This window comes from Haliotis rufescens, unplaced genomic scaffold (genome assembly GCF_023055435.1).
Source record: "Haliotis rufescens isolate VD_foot unplaced genomic scaffold, xgHalRufe1.0.p SCAF_9, whole genome shotgun sequence".
Lineage (NCBI taxonomy): Eukaryota > Metazoa > Mollusca > Gastropoda > Lepetellida > Haliotidae > Haliotis > Haliotis rufescens.
Window position 1 is genome coordinate 36,497,294 of NW_025964383.1, and position 16,323 is coordinate 36,513,616.

Sequence of the window (16,323 nt, forward strand, 5' to 3'; positions counted from 1 at the left end):
AATTGTTCCATTTCAGGAACATTATAATTGTCGTTTTGTATAATTCTTTATGATTTATAACAAAGTTTTACTCCTTTCATATTTATTTCGAAAATGTGTATTTTTGTCTTATAATAATTAAGATTCAATAAGACATTATTGGTACCTCTGGAGTAGATGTCTTGTTTTGTAAAAAAAGTAGCCTGACTCTAACATTTAACATTTCATAAAAGCTTTATATTCATCGCAGTGTGTTTTGACATTATGAACATTCTAAACATACATGAGCAATGGTTCAATTGTCTGAACTGCAATATTAATACAGGTTGTTGTCAATCAAGTTCATATTAAACAATTTATTTTTAGTGTATAAATTGACATATATGTAAGATTTTAAATTGAACTTCTCGTGCAGATTTTCTATATTGTATGAAAAAATGTTTCCATTTTTTATGATTGCTGCATTCATGTGTATTTCCCGATTTTATTCAACGGTGTTTTTATTCCTTTTCCTGGGATACAAGTAATGTTTGGCATGAAAGGTACATTTTTAGACAACAACCATTTGCTCCTAAACATTCCTAATCCATAGAAAGATATTGTGTATGATGATAACAATCTAAACGCACTGCAATTTCACATTTCTCTTCCAAGGCATGATTTACTTATGACAAGCCAAAGGTTCAAGTAAAAATTAAGATAACTTTATTTCATCATCTAATTTTTCTAGATGTGGCATTGTTAGTGGCGTTGCTAATTACTAATAGTTCGCTGATTTTCTGAAATACGGCATGGTAAGTGGCTCGACTGATTAGTTACTTGTTTCCCTGAGATATGACATGGTAAGTGGCCCAACTAATTAGTTACTTGTTTCCCTGAGATATGACATGGTAAGTGGCCCAACTGATTAGTTACTTGTTTCCCTGCGATATGGCATGGTAAGTGGCCCGACTAATTTGTTACTTGTTTCCCTGAGATATGGCGTTTTAGTTACTTGTTTCCCTGAGATATGGCAAGGTAAGTGGCCTACTAATTAGTTGCTTGTTTCCCTGAGATATGGCATGGTAAGTGGCCCGACTAATTTGTTACTTGTTTCCCTGAGATATGGCATGGTAAGTGGCCCAACTAATTAGTTACTTGTTTCCCTGAGATATGACATGGTAAGTGGCCCAACTAATTTTTTACTTGTTTCCCTGAGATATGACATGGTAAGTAGCCCAACTGATTAGTTACTTGTTTCCCTGATATAACAAATGGTAAGTGGTCCGACTAATTTGTTACTTGTTTCCCTGAGATATGTCATGGTAAGTGGCCCAACTAATTAGTAACTTGTTTCCCTGAGATATGAAATGGTAAGTGGTCCGACTAATTTGTTACTTGTTTCTCTGAGATATGACATGGTAAGTGGCCCAACTAATTAGTTACTTGTTTCCCTGAGATATGACATGGTAAGTGGCCCGACTAATTTGTTACTTGTTTCCCTGAGATATGACATGGTAAGTGGCCCAACTGTTTAGTTACTTGTTTCCCTGAGATATGGCGTGGTAAGTGGTCCGAATAATTTGTTACTTGTTTCCCTGAGATATGGCGTGGTAAGTGGCCCAACTGATTAGTTACTTGTTTCCCTGAGATATGGCATGGTAAGTGGCCCGAATAATGTGTTACTTGTTTCCCCTAGATATGGCGTGGTAAGTGGCCCAACTGATTAGGTACTTGTTTCCCTGAGATATGGCATGGTAAGTGGCCCAACTGATTAGGTACTTGTTTCCCTGAGATATAACATGGTAAGTGGCCCAACTGATTAGTTACTTGTTTCCCCGAGATATGGCATGGTAAGTGGCCCAACTAATTAGTTACTTGTTTCCCTGAGATATCGCATGGTAAGTGGCCCAACTAATTTTTTACTTGTTTCCCTGAGATATGGCATGGTAAGTAGCCCAACTAATTAGTTACTTGTTTACCTGAGATATGGCATGGTAAGTGGCCCAACTGATTAATTACTTGTTTCCCTGAGATATGGCATGGTAAGTGGCCCAACTGTTTAGTTACTTGTTTCCCTGAGATATGTCATGGTAAGTGGCCCAACTAATTAGTAACTTGTTTCCCTGAGATATAGCATGGTAAGTGGCCCGACTAATAAGTTACTTGTTTCACTGAGATATGGCATGGTAAGTGGCCCAACTGATTAGTTACTTGTTTCCCTGAGATATGGCATGGTAAGTGGCCCAACTGATTAGTTACTTGTTTCCCTGAGATATGACATGGTAAGTGGCCCAGTTAATTAGTTGCTTGTTTTCCTGAGCTATGGCATGGTAAGTGGCCCGACTAATTTGTTACTTGTTTCCCTGAGATATGACATGGTAAGTGGCCCGACTGATTAGTTACTTGTTTCCCTGAGATATGACATGGTAAGTTTCCCAACTAATTAGTTGCTTGTTTTCCTGAGATATGGCATGGTAAGTGGCCCAACTAATTAGTTACTTGTTTCCCTGAGATATGACATGGTAAGTGGTCCGACTAATTTGTTACTTGTTTCCCTGAGATATGACATGGTAAGTGGTCCGACTAATTTGTTACTTGTTTCCCTGAGATATGGCATGGTAAGTAGCCCGACTAATTAGTTACTTGTTTCCCCGAGATATGAAATGGTAAGTGGCCCAACTAATTTGTTACTTGTTTCCCTGAGATATGGCATGGTAAGTGGCCCAACTAATTAGTTACTTGTTTACCTGAGATATGACATGGTAAGTGGTCCGACTAATTTGTTACTTGTTTCCCTGAGATATGGCATGGTAAGTAGCCCGACTAATTAGTTACTTGTTTCCCCGAGATATGAAATGGTAAGTAGCCCGACTAATTTGTTACTTGTTTCCCTGAGATATGGCATGGTAAGTAGCCCGACTAATTAGTTACTTGTTTCCCCGAGATATGAAATGGTAAGTGGCCCAACTAATTTGTTACTTGTTTCCCTGAGATATGGCATGGTAAGTGGCCCAACTAATTAGTTACTTGTTTACCTGAGATCTGACATGGTAAGTGGTCCGACTAATTTGTTACTTGTTTCCCTGAGATATGTCATGGTAAGTGGCCCAACTAATTAGTAACTTGTTTCCCTGAGATATGAAATGGTAAGTGGTCCGACTAATTTGTTACTTGTTTCTCTGAGATATGACATGGTAAGTGGCCCAACTAATTAGTTACTTGTTTCCCTGAGATATGACATGGTAAGTGGCCCGACTAATTTGTTACTTGTTTCCCTGAGATATGACATGGTAAGTGGCCCAACTGTTTAGTTACTTGTTTCCCTGAGATATGGCGTGGTAAGTGGTCCGAATAATTTGTTACTTGTTTCCCTGAGATATGGCGTGGTAAGTGGCCCAACTGATTAGTTACTTGTTTCCCTGAGATATGGCATGGTAAGTGGCCCGAATAATGTGTTACTTGTTTCCCCTAGATATGGCGTGGTAAGTGGCCCAACTGATTAGGTACTTGTTTCCCTGAGATATGGCATGGTAAGTGGCCCAACTGATTAGGTACTTGTTTCCCTGAGATATAACATGGTAAGTGGCCCAACTGATTAGTTACTTGTTTCCCCGAGATATGGCATGGTAAGTGGCCCAACTAATTAGTTACTTGTTTCCCTGAGATATCGCATGGTAAGTGGCCCAACTAATTTTTTACTTGTTTCCCTGAGATATGGCATGGTAAGTAGCCCAACTAATTAGTTACTTGTTTACCTGAGATATGGCATGGTAAGTGGCCCAACTGATTAATTACTTGTTTCCCTGAGATATGGCATGGTAAGTGGCCCAACTGTTTAGTTACTTGTTTCCCTGAGATATGTCATGGTAAGTGGCCCAACTAATTAGTAACTTGTTTCCCTGAGATATAGCATGGTAAGTGGCCCGACTAATAAGTTACTTGTTTCACTGAGATATGGCATGGTAAGTGGCCCAACTGATTAGTTACTTGTTTCCCTGAGATATGGCATGGTAAGTGGCCCAACTGATTAGTTACTTGTTTCCCTGAGATATGACATGGTAAGTGGCCCAGTTAATTAGTTGCTTGTTTTCCTGAGCTATGGCATGGTAAGTGGCCCGACTAATTTGTTACTTGTTTCCCTGAGATATGACATGGTAAGTGGCCCGACTGATTAGTTACTTGTTTCCCTGAGATATGACATGGTAAGTTTCCCAACTAATTAGTTGCTTGTTTTCCTGAGATATGGCATGGTAAGTGGCCCAACTAATTAGTTACTTGTTTCCCTGAGATATGACATGGTAAGTGGTCCGACTAATTTGTTACTTGTTTCCCTGAGATATGACATGGTAAGTGGTCCGACTAATTTGTTACTTGTTTCCCTGAGATATGGCATGGTAAGTAGCCCGACTAATTAGTTACTTGTTTCCCCGAGATATGAAATGGTAAGTAGCCCGACTAATTTGTTACTTGTTTCCCTGAGATATGGCATGGTAAGTAGCCCGACTAATTAGTTACTTGTTTCCCCGAGATATGAAATGGTAAGTGGCCCAACTAATTTGTTACTTGTTTCCCTGAGATATGGCATGGTAAGTGGCCCAACTAATTAGTTACTTGTTTACCTGAGATCTGACATGGTAAGTGGTCCGACTAATTTGTTACTTGTTTCCCTGAGATATGGCATGGTAAGTAGCCCGACTAATTAGTTACTTGTTTCCCTGAGATATGGCATGGTAAGTGGCCCAACTGATTAGTTACTTGTTTGCCTGAGATATGGCATGGTAAGTAGCCCAACTAATTAGTTACTTGTTTCCCTGAGATATGACATGGTAAGTGGCCCAACTAATTAGTTACTTGTTTCCCTGAGATATGACATGGTAAGTGGCCCAACTAATTAGTTACTTGTTTCCCTGAGATATGGCGTGGTAAGTGGTCTGACTAATTTGTTACTTGTTTCCCTGAGCTATGGCATGGTAAGTGGTCCAACTAATTTGTTACTTGTTTCCCTGCGATATGGCATGGGAAGTAGCCCAACTAATTAGTTACTTTATTTCATCATCTAATTTTCCAGATGTGGCATTGTTAGTGGCGTTGCTAATTACTAATAGTTCGCTGATTTTCTGAAATACTGATGAGTTACTTGTTTCCCTGAGATATGACATGGTAAGTGGCCCAACTAATTAGTTACCTGTTTCCCTGAGATATGGCATGGTAAGTGGCCCAACTGATTAGTTACTTGTTTCCCTGAGAAATGACATGGTAAGTGGTCTGACTAATTTGTTACTTGTTTCCCTGAGCTATGGCATGGTAAGTGGTCCAACTAATTTGTTACTTGTTTCCCTGCGATATGGCATGGTAAGTAGCCCAACTAATTAGTTACTTTATTTCATCATCTAATTTTCCAGATGTGGCATTGTTAGTGGCGTTGCTAATTACTAATAGTTCGCTGATTTTCTGAAATACTGATTAGTTACTTGTTTCCCTGAGATATGACATGGTAAGTGGCCCAACTAATTAGTTACCTGTTTCCCTGAGATATGGCATGGTAAGTGGCCCAACTGATTAGTTACTTGTTTCCCTGAGAAATGACATGGTAAGTGGTCTGACTAATTTGTTACTTGTTTCCCTGAGCTATGGCATGGTAAGTGGTCCAACTAATTTGTTACTTGTTTCCCTGCGATATGGCATGGTAAGTAGCCCAACTAATTAGTTACTTTATTTCATCATCTAATTTTCCAGATGTGGCATTGTTAGTGGCGTTGCTAATTACTAATAGTTCGCTGATTTTCTGAAATACTGATTAGTTACTTGTTTCCCTGAGATATGACATGGTAAGTGGCCCAACTAATTAGTTACCTGTTTCCCTGAGATATGGCATGGTAAGTGGCCCAACTGATTAGTTACTTGTTTCCCTGAGAAATGACATGGTAAGTGGTCTGACTAATTTGTTACTTGTTTCCCTGAGCTATGGCATGGTAAGTGGTCCAACTAATTTGTTACTTGTTTCCCTGCGATATGGCATGGTAAGTAGCCCAACTAATTAGTTACTTTATTTCATCATCTAATTTTCCAGATGTGGCATTGTTAGTGGCGTTGCTAATTACTAATAGTTCGCTGATTTTCTGAAATACTGATTAGTTACTTGTTTCCCTGAGATATGACATGGTAAGTGGCCCAACTAATTAGTTACTTGTTTCCCTGAGATATGGCATGGTAAGTGGCCCAACTGATTAGTTACTTGTTTCCCTGAGAAATGACATGGTAAGTGGCCCAACTAATTAGTTACTTGTTTCCCTGAGATATGGCGTGGTAAGTAGCCCAACTAATTAGTTACTTGTTTCCCTGAGATATGACATGGTAAGTGGTCTGACTAATTTGTTACTTGTTTCCCTGAGATATGGCATGGTAAGTGGCCCGACTAATTTGTTACTTGTTTCCCTGAGATATGGCATGGTAAGTGGTCTGACTAATTTGTTACTTGCTTCCCTGAGATATGGCATGGTAAGTGGCCCGACTAATTTGTTACTTGTTTCCCTGAGATATGGCGTGGTAAGTGTTCTGACTAATTTGTTACTTGTTTCCCTGAGATATGGCATGGTAAGTGGCCCAACTAATTTGTTACTTGTTTCCCTGCGATATGGCATGGTAAGTAGCCCAACTAATTAGTTACTTTATTTCATCATCTAATTTTCCAGATGTGGCATTGTTAGTGGCGTTGCTAATTACTAATAGTTCGCTGATTTTCTGAAATACTGATTAGTTACTTGTTTCCCTGAGATATGACATGGTAAGTGGCCCAACTAATTAGTTACTTGTTTCCCTGAGATATGGCATGGTAAGTGGCCCAACTGATTAGTTACTTGTTTCCCTGAGAAATGACATGGTAAGTGGCCCAACTAATTAGTTACTTGTTTCCCTGAGATATGGCGTGGTAAGTAGCCCAACTAATTAGTTACTTGTTTCCCTGAGATATGACATGGTAAGTGGTCTGACTAATTTGTTACTTGTTTCCCTGAGATATGGCATGGTAAGTGGCCCGACTAATTTGTTACTTGTTTCCCTGAGATATGGCATGGTAAGTGGTCTGACTAATTTGTTACTTGCTTCCCTGAGATATGGCATGGTAAGTGGCCCGACTAATTTGTTACTTGTTTCCCTGAGATATGGCGTGGTAAGTGTTCTGACTAATTTGTTACTTGTTTCCCTGAGATATGGCATGGTAAGTGGCCCAACTAATTTGTTACTTGTTTCCCTGCGATATGGCATGGGAAGTAGCCCAACTAATTAGTTACTTTATTTCATCATCTAATTTTCCAGATGTGGCATTGTTAGTGGCGTTGCTAATTACTAATAGTTCGCTGATTTTCTGAAATACTGATTAGTTACTTGTTTCCCTGAGATATGACATGGTAAGTGGCCCAACTAATTAGTTACTTGTTTCCCTGAGATATGGCATGGTAAGTGGCCCAACTGATTAGTTACTTGTTTCCCTGAGAAATGACATGGTAAGTGGCCCAACTAATTAGTTACTTGTTTCCCTGAGATATGGCGTGGTAAGTAGCCCAACTAATTAGTTACTTGTTTCCCTGAGATATGACATGGTAAGTGGTCTGACTAATTTGTTACTTGTTTCCCTGAGATATGGCATGGTAAGTGGCCCGACTAATTTGTTACTTGTTTCCCTGAGATATGGCATGGTAAGTGGCCCGACTAATTTGTTACTTGTTTCCCTGAGATATGGCGTGGTAAGTGTTCTGACTAATTTGTTACTTGTTTCCCTGAGATATGGCATGGTAAGTGGCCCAACTAATTAGTTACTTGTTTCCCTGAGATATGACATGGTAAGTGGCCCGACTAATTTGTTACTTGTTTCCCTGAGATATGGCATGGTAAGTAGCCCAACTAATTAGTTACTTGTTTCCCTGAGATATGGCACGGTAAGTGGTCCGACTAATTTGTTACTTGTTTCCCTGAGCTATGGCATGGTAAGTAGCCCGACTAATTAGTTACTTGTTTACTGACCCGTGAACATCCAGGGTAAAATAGGTCTTCCGCACCTCATGCTTGCCGTAAAAGGCTATGCTTGTGGAAAGAGGCGACTAATTTTCAATGTCATCTTAAAATAACAAACTAAGACAAAATATGTTCACGTTTTAGTTTCAGTAGCCTCTTGTTAAACTATTAACGCAAATTACTACTACATATAGAACTATATTTTATTATATAAGATAGCTCCGCGATAAATCGCAAACAAAAACGAAGAACAAAGCATGGTTTATTTCACGATAAAACATTGTTTCTGATAAGTCGAATATAAGCTCACAACTTGATGACGTCATATCATGGACGACGTTATATTTGAGAGGGAGATAAACGCACTGGCCGAACGATCGCATCCACAAATGAGGAGATATGGCAATCGGTAGTAGGAGAAAATCAACAGGTAATCGACGCAAGGATGGTGAGAATAACCCACCTGTTTGTACAGAAGGATTTGTCCAACAATTCCGAGATCGGGTTCTATTCAGGAAGTCATCATTATCAAAATTTGGATAAATATTTTAAAAGCTTGTACATCTCCTTAAAGATGCTGTAGAAAATTTTGATATCTAACTGTTACATAAGAAATAAACCACTCATGGTCGTTGTTCATCCTACAATAAAACACTGTAGGGTTCATATGAAAATGATTTCAGTTCTACTAGGGCGAATATGAAAATGATTTCAGCTCTTCTTACATGTGAATAGGTCCCACGAAGATCGGGGGAAGAATAGGTCTTCAGCAACCCATGCTTGCCGTAAAAGGCGACTATGCTTGTCGTAAAAGGCGACTAACGGGATCGGGTGGTCAGGCTCGCTGACTTGGCTGATTCATGTCATCGCATTACAATTGCGTGGATCGATGTTCATGATATCAATCACTGGATTGTCTGGTCCAGACTCGATTATTTACAGACCACCGTCATATAGCTGGAATACCGCTGAGTGCGGCGTTAAATAAGAAACCAACCAAACCAACATGTGAATAGTTCTTTACAATTCAAATACGAGGTAACGGATATTATTCCTCCTTCCGTAAAGGTGGCAATTAAAGAATATGATGCTAACAAGTGTCCATTTCCCACTTAAACTTCCGAACCTACACACAACGTGACTTGCCTTAACGTGATAGTCAATTAAATCTGACAAAGAAGCATAGTGTTACCAGAACCACACTTTAAAGTGTCCTTGTATTTCGTCTTTCTGACGTGTTTTGTGTTTGTTCAAGACAAGAAATGTATATTTAAACAGTCTAATTGGCTTGGTGCCATTTTGCGATTTAATTTGATCTCAATGTTGTATCATTTACTACTTGTTGATTGGTTGAAGCCATTTTGCTGATTATTGATGTCCCTTTTTCATTATTTTGTTGTTGATGATGAAGTCAGCTATATCCCTGCTGCATCAAAACAGCAAAAACATACCAAAAAACAACAACAAAACAAAAATAGTCTCATGAAACAAACCAGAGGTCCATTTGTATAACAGCCACCCACTCCGTCAGAGTACGATATCACGCAGTCAACCAAGACACTTCGTTTGCTATAATCATAATAATTATAAAACGTCAACGCTAGAGAAACACCAGTCCCCGAAACAGATTCCATTGGACGTTAAAGGCAAAACAGATGTGAAAATGAAAAGGATGGATAACTGAACATCAGTGATGGCACCAGGTGTTCGCAAAAAAGTAGAAGAAAAGGCGAAATAATGTCTCTACTAAAAGCCATTGTACGATTCCGACTACATAAGCATGTGTTTATGAATCACTATGATTGGTTGGTTTGTTGTTGTTTAACGCCGCACTCAGCAACATTCCAGCTATATGACGGCGGTCTGTAAATAATCGAGTCTGGACCAGACAATCCAGTGATTGATAACTTCAAGTATCGATCCACGCAATTGGGATCATTGACATGCATCAACCAAGTCAGCGAGCCTGACAACCCGACCCCGTTAGTCGCCTTTTACGACAAGCATAGTCACCTTATACGGCAAGCATGTGATGCTGAAGACCTATTCTACCCCGGATCTTCACGGGTCAAGAATCATTATGAATTAGTGATGATCAATAGATTGATGTAGGCCTGTTCTCTCCTGGATCCACACGGGCAATCAGTAGGAGTTTCGCAGTGAAATAATGCGCAATATTTATTCCATCACTACCCGAAATATCATGTTATGCAGCAACGTATTATAAAACATAATTATGAATTAAAAAGCTGTAACAATCTTTCTTGTGGAAATAGATCAGATTAAATTCTGCCTTGAGGCTTCAGAGTTCAGAGAAAACGCCGCCATGTGATTGTATTCTTAGTCAAGAAAAGGAATTGCCGACTGATTTAGCCCCGCTTACTCTGTTGCGGAAAATGTCAGTGCACATTTTTTGATGACGTCATTAATCAGTGTTATATGGCTGGTAGTGTGTTCTTTCGGGCACTCATCCAATCATTCTGTGTAAATTTTCTTAATAGCCACAACAATAGGTATTGAACGTCATTTTGCGTTATTATATTTCATTATCAGATTATACTTCATTTCCAAACAAAATTGATTTCTCTAAAAGCGTCTGTTAGTTGGGAGTTGTATTACCAGCTTCATTGTTCACAAAATTCACCCGTGTTGAAAATTTATATGAGTCTTTAAGAGCATAGTATCTATTCTTGTGCTTTCACTTCAGTGATGGCGCCTGTTTCAATTAACATAACATACATGAGGGTCGGTGAGTTAGCCTAGTGGTTAAAGAGTTCGCTCGTCACGCCGAAGACCCGGGTTCGATGTGTGAAGCCCATGTCTGTGTCCCCTGCCGTGATATTGCTGAAATATTGGTAAAAGCGGCGTGAAACCATACTCACTCGCCTATATGACATGAGAAAGTATATGTACAGATAGTGTCTTGGCTATTGTTATAGTTTTAATACATATGATAAAGTCTCCTATCTTTCCACAACTCATCTTGTGTCTTGTATTATTGGTTTACCATAAAACTTGATAATTATATCACGAGATTACTCAGGTCATAATTTATACATATATAGACACGTCGGAAACGTCGGATATGTGTTCAGGACCATCGCATACCTGTTGCACTTGGATACATGCAAAGGTCATTCCCCAATCTGTTAGATAACGGGGATATTGCACACGCCTGGAATTGGCTGTTCAGCTGTTTGATTTGATTTTTGTTGTTTAACACCGCATTCTCAAATTCTAAACCCCCAACCCACGAAAATATAAATAATAAATAAAATAATAATAAATACAGAAACTTTAAAAAAACGTACATTAAACAACCTACAAAATAGCATAACATTGCACAACATGCATATAATATAGTACAAACAGAAGTCATTATACGTTGATGTGAGATAGCTACCAGATAAATTGCAAAGAACAATGATGACGTCGTATATATGACGGCGTTATATTTGAGAGGGTGTCTGGTGAGTTGTTCCCAATAGATGTAGCTGGGCAACGCAGATAAACACGATGGCCGAACGATCGCATCCCAAAGCGTGAGGGATATGACAATCGGTATTGGGAGAACAGGTACAGGTAATCGCCGCGAGTATTTTGAGAATATGCGGGAAATACCAAACTTAACCCACCTGTTCGTTAAATGAACTTGTCCGACATTTCCAAGGTATTCTATTCAGGGAGTCATCATTATTACAATATGGGTAAATATCTTTTTAGTTTGTACATTTTATGAACATCATTAAAGAGGCTGTACATAATGTGGATATCTTAAGAATAAACGACTCGTGATCGTAAATAATCACACACACCCCACCCCACCCCCACCACACCCATCATATGTATAATAGTTTAGCAAATCAATAACAGCAGGAGCACGGCGGCCACCCTCAAATCAAATCCAAGGTTCATCATTCGAGTCTACTCCTCTGATTCCGTGTAAATCCCACTCCGCAATCTTACAGGCACAGTACGTCGGCGCTTCTGTGTGATTTTAAATCATGCCTGAATTAATTTCCGAGTGTGACGTCACACATTTAGTTCATGCATGGTTCAATTCTGAAACCAGAACAAACGAGCTCCGCACAGCGAAGTCGACAACCCTGCCGCTGCGCAGAATATCTCGCTTTGGTCAAACTGAAGAGAAAGTCGTGATTTTTTAATACAGAATATTTAAATATTATATAAATATTAATTTCAGCTTTATTGGATTAGAAGACAGTATTTATCAAGGCCAGTATTATTACAATATGAATGCGTCGGTCGTATGAAGACGTTGAATAACATGGTTCGTGCGCACCCCAGTCCACGCCTTTGCACGTGAGTTTTCCGGGGCGAATTACCTCCCTTGATTCGCAAAGCATGCAGAGGCGATTTGACAGAAAGCCTGTTCATTTGAAAACTGTCGATATTATAAGAGCAAATTAAAGTAGAACGATTGGTGCTACATTCAAATAACGAGTTTGAGCTTGTTTCCGTACTTTATTTCTTCACCAAACTTTGAACATACATATGTCTTGTTGTGAACTTTCACAACAACTTTGACAACTGCTGTTTCCGGAGCAGACCTCGAAAACCGCAAAGTTGAATATTTGTTCTCCAAACTTGGCACATGTATAAACAGGGCCAAAATGGTGAATTGATTCCGTTTGATAGTCTTGATTTTTTACCATTGCAGGGGAGATGACTTTGTCCTCTTGTTTTATTACTTTGGCACAAGTTAATTGCCTCCCTGCTTTTTTAAATTAATATTTTATTTCTATTTTATGTAACGAGAAGGGTGTGTGTAACTATTTTATCATTGCTAATTACCAAAAAGGACTGTAAAACATAATACCTGCCTGTTATCAAATGTCTAAATATATTTATTATATCTCGATGACAAGCATAACATGCGATTAATAATGTCTAGACCCGTGAAGATCCGGGATAGAATAGGTCTTCAGCTTGCCGTAAAAATCCACTTTGCTTGTCGTAAGTGAGTGCGTGAGTGATTGAGTTGGTTTAACGCCGCTTTTAACAGTATTCCAGTTATATCGCGGCGTGTCAGCTTAATGTGGGAGGAAAGCCCGAAGTGATGCAGGTCTCAGACGTTTACCACTTCGGTGAAACCCACGAGCACGGGTATGATGCTGACAGGAATTGGTGGTCAGGCTCGCTGATTTGGTTGGTACAGGTCATCGATCCCAATTGCGTGGATCGATGCTCATGAGGTCAATTACTGGATTGTCTGGTCTAGACTCGATTATATACAGAACGCTGTCATATAGCTGGAATATTGCTGAGTGCGGTGTTAAACAACAAACAAACAATAATGTGTCTAAATAATGAGTTATCTCCCTTTTCATGCATCGCTTTTGACACAACAGCTTTTAGAGTTACACAAGTACTCAATATGGGTTTTTTCTAAATTCGGGCTGCTTGGGGGATATTGTATGTTATGCCTGAAAATGGTGACTAGTGGATTTTTGGCTTCTATATGTACCTGGGTACCTGCTCCTTTAATACCCGAGCTACATTTAATATATTGCTATTTTTAAACACGATATGTATGTAGTAAAAGAGCATAAGTGGTAATAAATACTACAAAGTTTAATCACACCAGTCTGCAGTGATGGCCAATCATGTCATACGTGGGTGCCACTACTACAACACAAAGTATGGAAATGTGTTAAAAAAGTGTTGGTGCAAGTAAACTGTATTCTCTCTTTATGTTGAAATTCGAAGTTGGTTTTACTTTAATAACATTTAAGGAAATGGGAAACTTGACACCGCAAGTGATGAAATAGATATGCTTTCACATGCTCTAAGCTTCCTTTGTTGAGCAGAAAATGTCATCTGAAGTTAACAATGTATATAGTAGGAAGAGAGAGAGTGGGAGTGAGGGAAGGAGGGAATGAAAGAGAGAGAGAGAGAGAGAGAGAGAGAGAGAGAGAGAGAGGGAGTGAGAAAGGGAAAGAGAAAGAAATGGGAGAGAGGGAGAGAGAGGAATATTTTTTGTCGTGAGAGAGAGGGAGTGAGGGAGGGTAAAAGTAACGGAGAGAGGAATGGGAGAGAGAAAAATACTTTTTTGTCGTGAGAGAGAGGGAGGGATGGAGGGAAAAAGAAAGAGAGAGGAATGGGAGAGAGGGAGAGGGAGGAATACTTATTTTTTTATTATTTTTGTGTCGAGAGACAGAGGATTGAGGGGTGGAGGGAAAAAGAAAGAGAGAGAGAGGAATGGGAGAGAGGGAGAGAGAGGAATGCTTATTTTTTATTATTTTTTGTCGTGAAAGAGAGGGAATGAGGGAGGGGAAAGGAAGAGAGAGGAATGGGAGGGCGGGAGAGAGAGGAATACATATTTAATTTATTTTGTTGTCGTGAAAGAGGCGGAGTGAGGGAGGGGAAAAGGAAGAGAGGAATGTGAGAGAGAGGAATACGTATTATTTTTAATTACTTTTTTGTCGTGAAAGAGAGAGGGAGTGCGGGAGGGAAAAAGTAAGAGAGAGAGGAAAGGTGGAAAGGGAGGGAGGAATTCTTATTTAATTTTATTTTGTTGTCGTGAAAGACGGGGAGTGAGGGAGGGAAAAAGGAAGAGAGAGGAATATTTTTTTCTTTTGTCGTGAGAGAGAGGGAGTGAGGGAGGGAAAAAGAAAAAGAGGAATGGGAGAGAGGGAGAGAGGGAGAGATATGAATACTTATTTTTTATTATTTTTTGTGGGGATGGAGGTAAAAGGAAAGCGAGAGAGGAATGGGGGAGAGGGGGGAGTGGAGTACCTATTTAATTTATTTTTTTGTCGTGAAAGAAGGGGAGGAAGAGGGGGGGGGAGAGAAAAAGACAGGAATGGGAGAGAGGGAGAGATGGGAATACTTATTTTTTTACGTGAGAGAGAGGGAGTGAGGGAGGTAAAAATGTGAGCGGGTAATGGGAGGGCGGGAGACAGAGGAATACATATTTAATTTATTTTGTTGTCGTGAATGAGAGGAGTGAGGAAGGGAAAAAGTTAGAGAGAGGAACACATATTTTTTATTATTTTTTTTTGTCGTGAGACAGAGGGATTTGGGGGGGAGAAAGAGAGAGGAATGGGAGAGAGGATGAGAGGAATACTTATTTTATGTTTTGTCGTGCCAAAGAGGAAAAAGAAAAAGAGAGGAATGGGAGAGAGAGGAATAGGTATTTTTAATTATTTTTTTGCCGTGAAAGAGAAAGGGAGTGGGGGTGGGAAAAAGTAAGAGAGAGAGGAAAGGTAAAAAGGGAGGGAGGAATACTTATTTAATTTTATTTTGTTGTCGTGCAAGAGGGGAAGTGAGGGAGAAAAAAAGGAAGAGAGAGGAATATTTTTGTCTTTTCTCGTGAGAGAGGGAGTGAGGGAGGGAAAAAGAAATAGAGAGGAATGGGAGAGAGGGAGAGATATGAATACTTATTTTTTATTATTTTTTGTGAGGGATGGAGGTAAAAAGAAAGAGAGAGAGGAATGTGGGAGAGGGGGGGGGGGGGGGGGGGAGTGGAATACTTATTAAATTTATTTTTTTGTCGTGAGAAAAGGGGAGTGAGGGGGGTGGGAGAAAAAGAGAGGAATGGGAGAGAGGGAGAGATGGGAATACTTATTTTTTTACGTGAGAGAGAGGGAGTCAGGGAGGGCGGGAGACATAGGAATACATATTTAATTTATTTTGTTGTCGTGAATGAGGGGGTGTGAGGAAGGGAAAAAAGGAAGAGAGAGGAACACTTATTTTTTATTATTATGTTGTCGTGAGAAAGAGGGAGTAGGGAGAGGCCAAAAGAAAGAGAGAGGAATGGGAGAGAGGGTGAGAGGAATACTTATTTTATTTTTTGTCGCGCGAAAGAGGAAAAAGAAAAAGAGAGGAATGGGAGAGAGAGAGGAATAGGTATTTTTAATTACTTTTTTGTCGTGAAAGAGAGATGGAGTGGGGGAGGGAAAAGTAAGAGAGAGAGGAAAGGTAGAAAGGGGGGGAGGAATACTTATTTAATTTTATGTTGTTGTCGTGAAAGAGGGGGAGTGAGGGAGGGAAAAAGGAAGAGAGGAATATTTTTTCTCTTGTCGTGAGAGAGAGAGAGGGAGTGAGGGAGGGAAAAAGAAATAGAGAGGAATGGGAGAGAGGGAGAGATGGGAATATTTATTTTATGTTACTTTTTGTGAGGCATGGAGGTAAAAAGAAAGAGAGGGGGAGAGAGAGCAATACTCTTTTTGTTGTTGTGAGAGAGAGGGATAGTTGGGGGAGGGGATAGAGGGGGAAGAAAGTGAGGGGAATGGGAGAGAGGGAGAGAGAGGAATACTTATTTTTATTTATGTTTTTGTCGTGAGAGAGGTGGGGGGGGGGGGGGGGGGGGTGAGGGATGGAGGTATA

General features: G+C 39.7%; 1 pseudogene; it reads right to left on the minus strand.

The window, feature by feature from the left end:
- Positions 1-252: 252 nt before the first annotated feature.
- LOC125377357 lies at positions 253-10,381 on the minus strand (annotated as a pseudogene).
- Between the last annotated feature and the right edge of the window lie 5,942 nt (positions 10,382-16,323).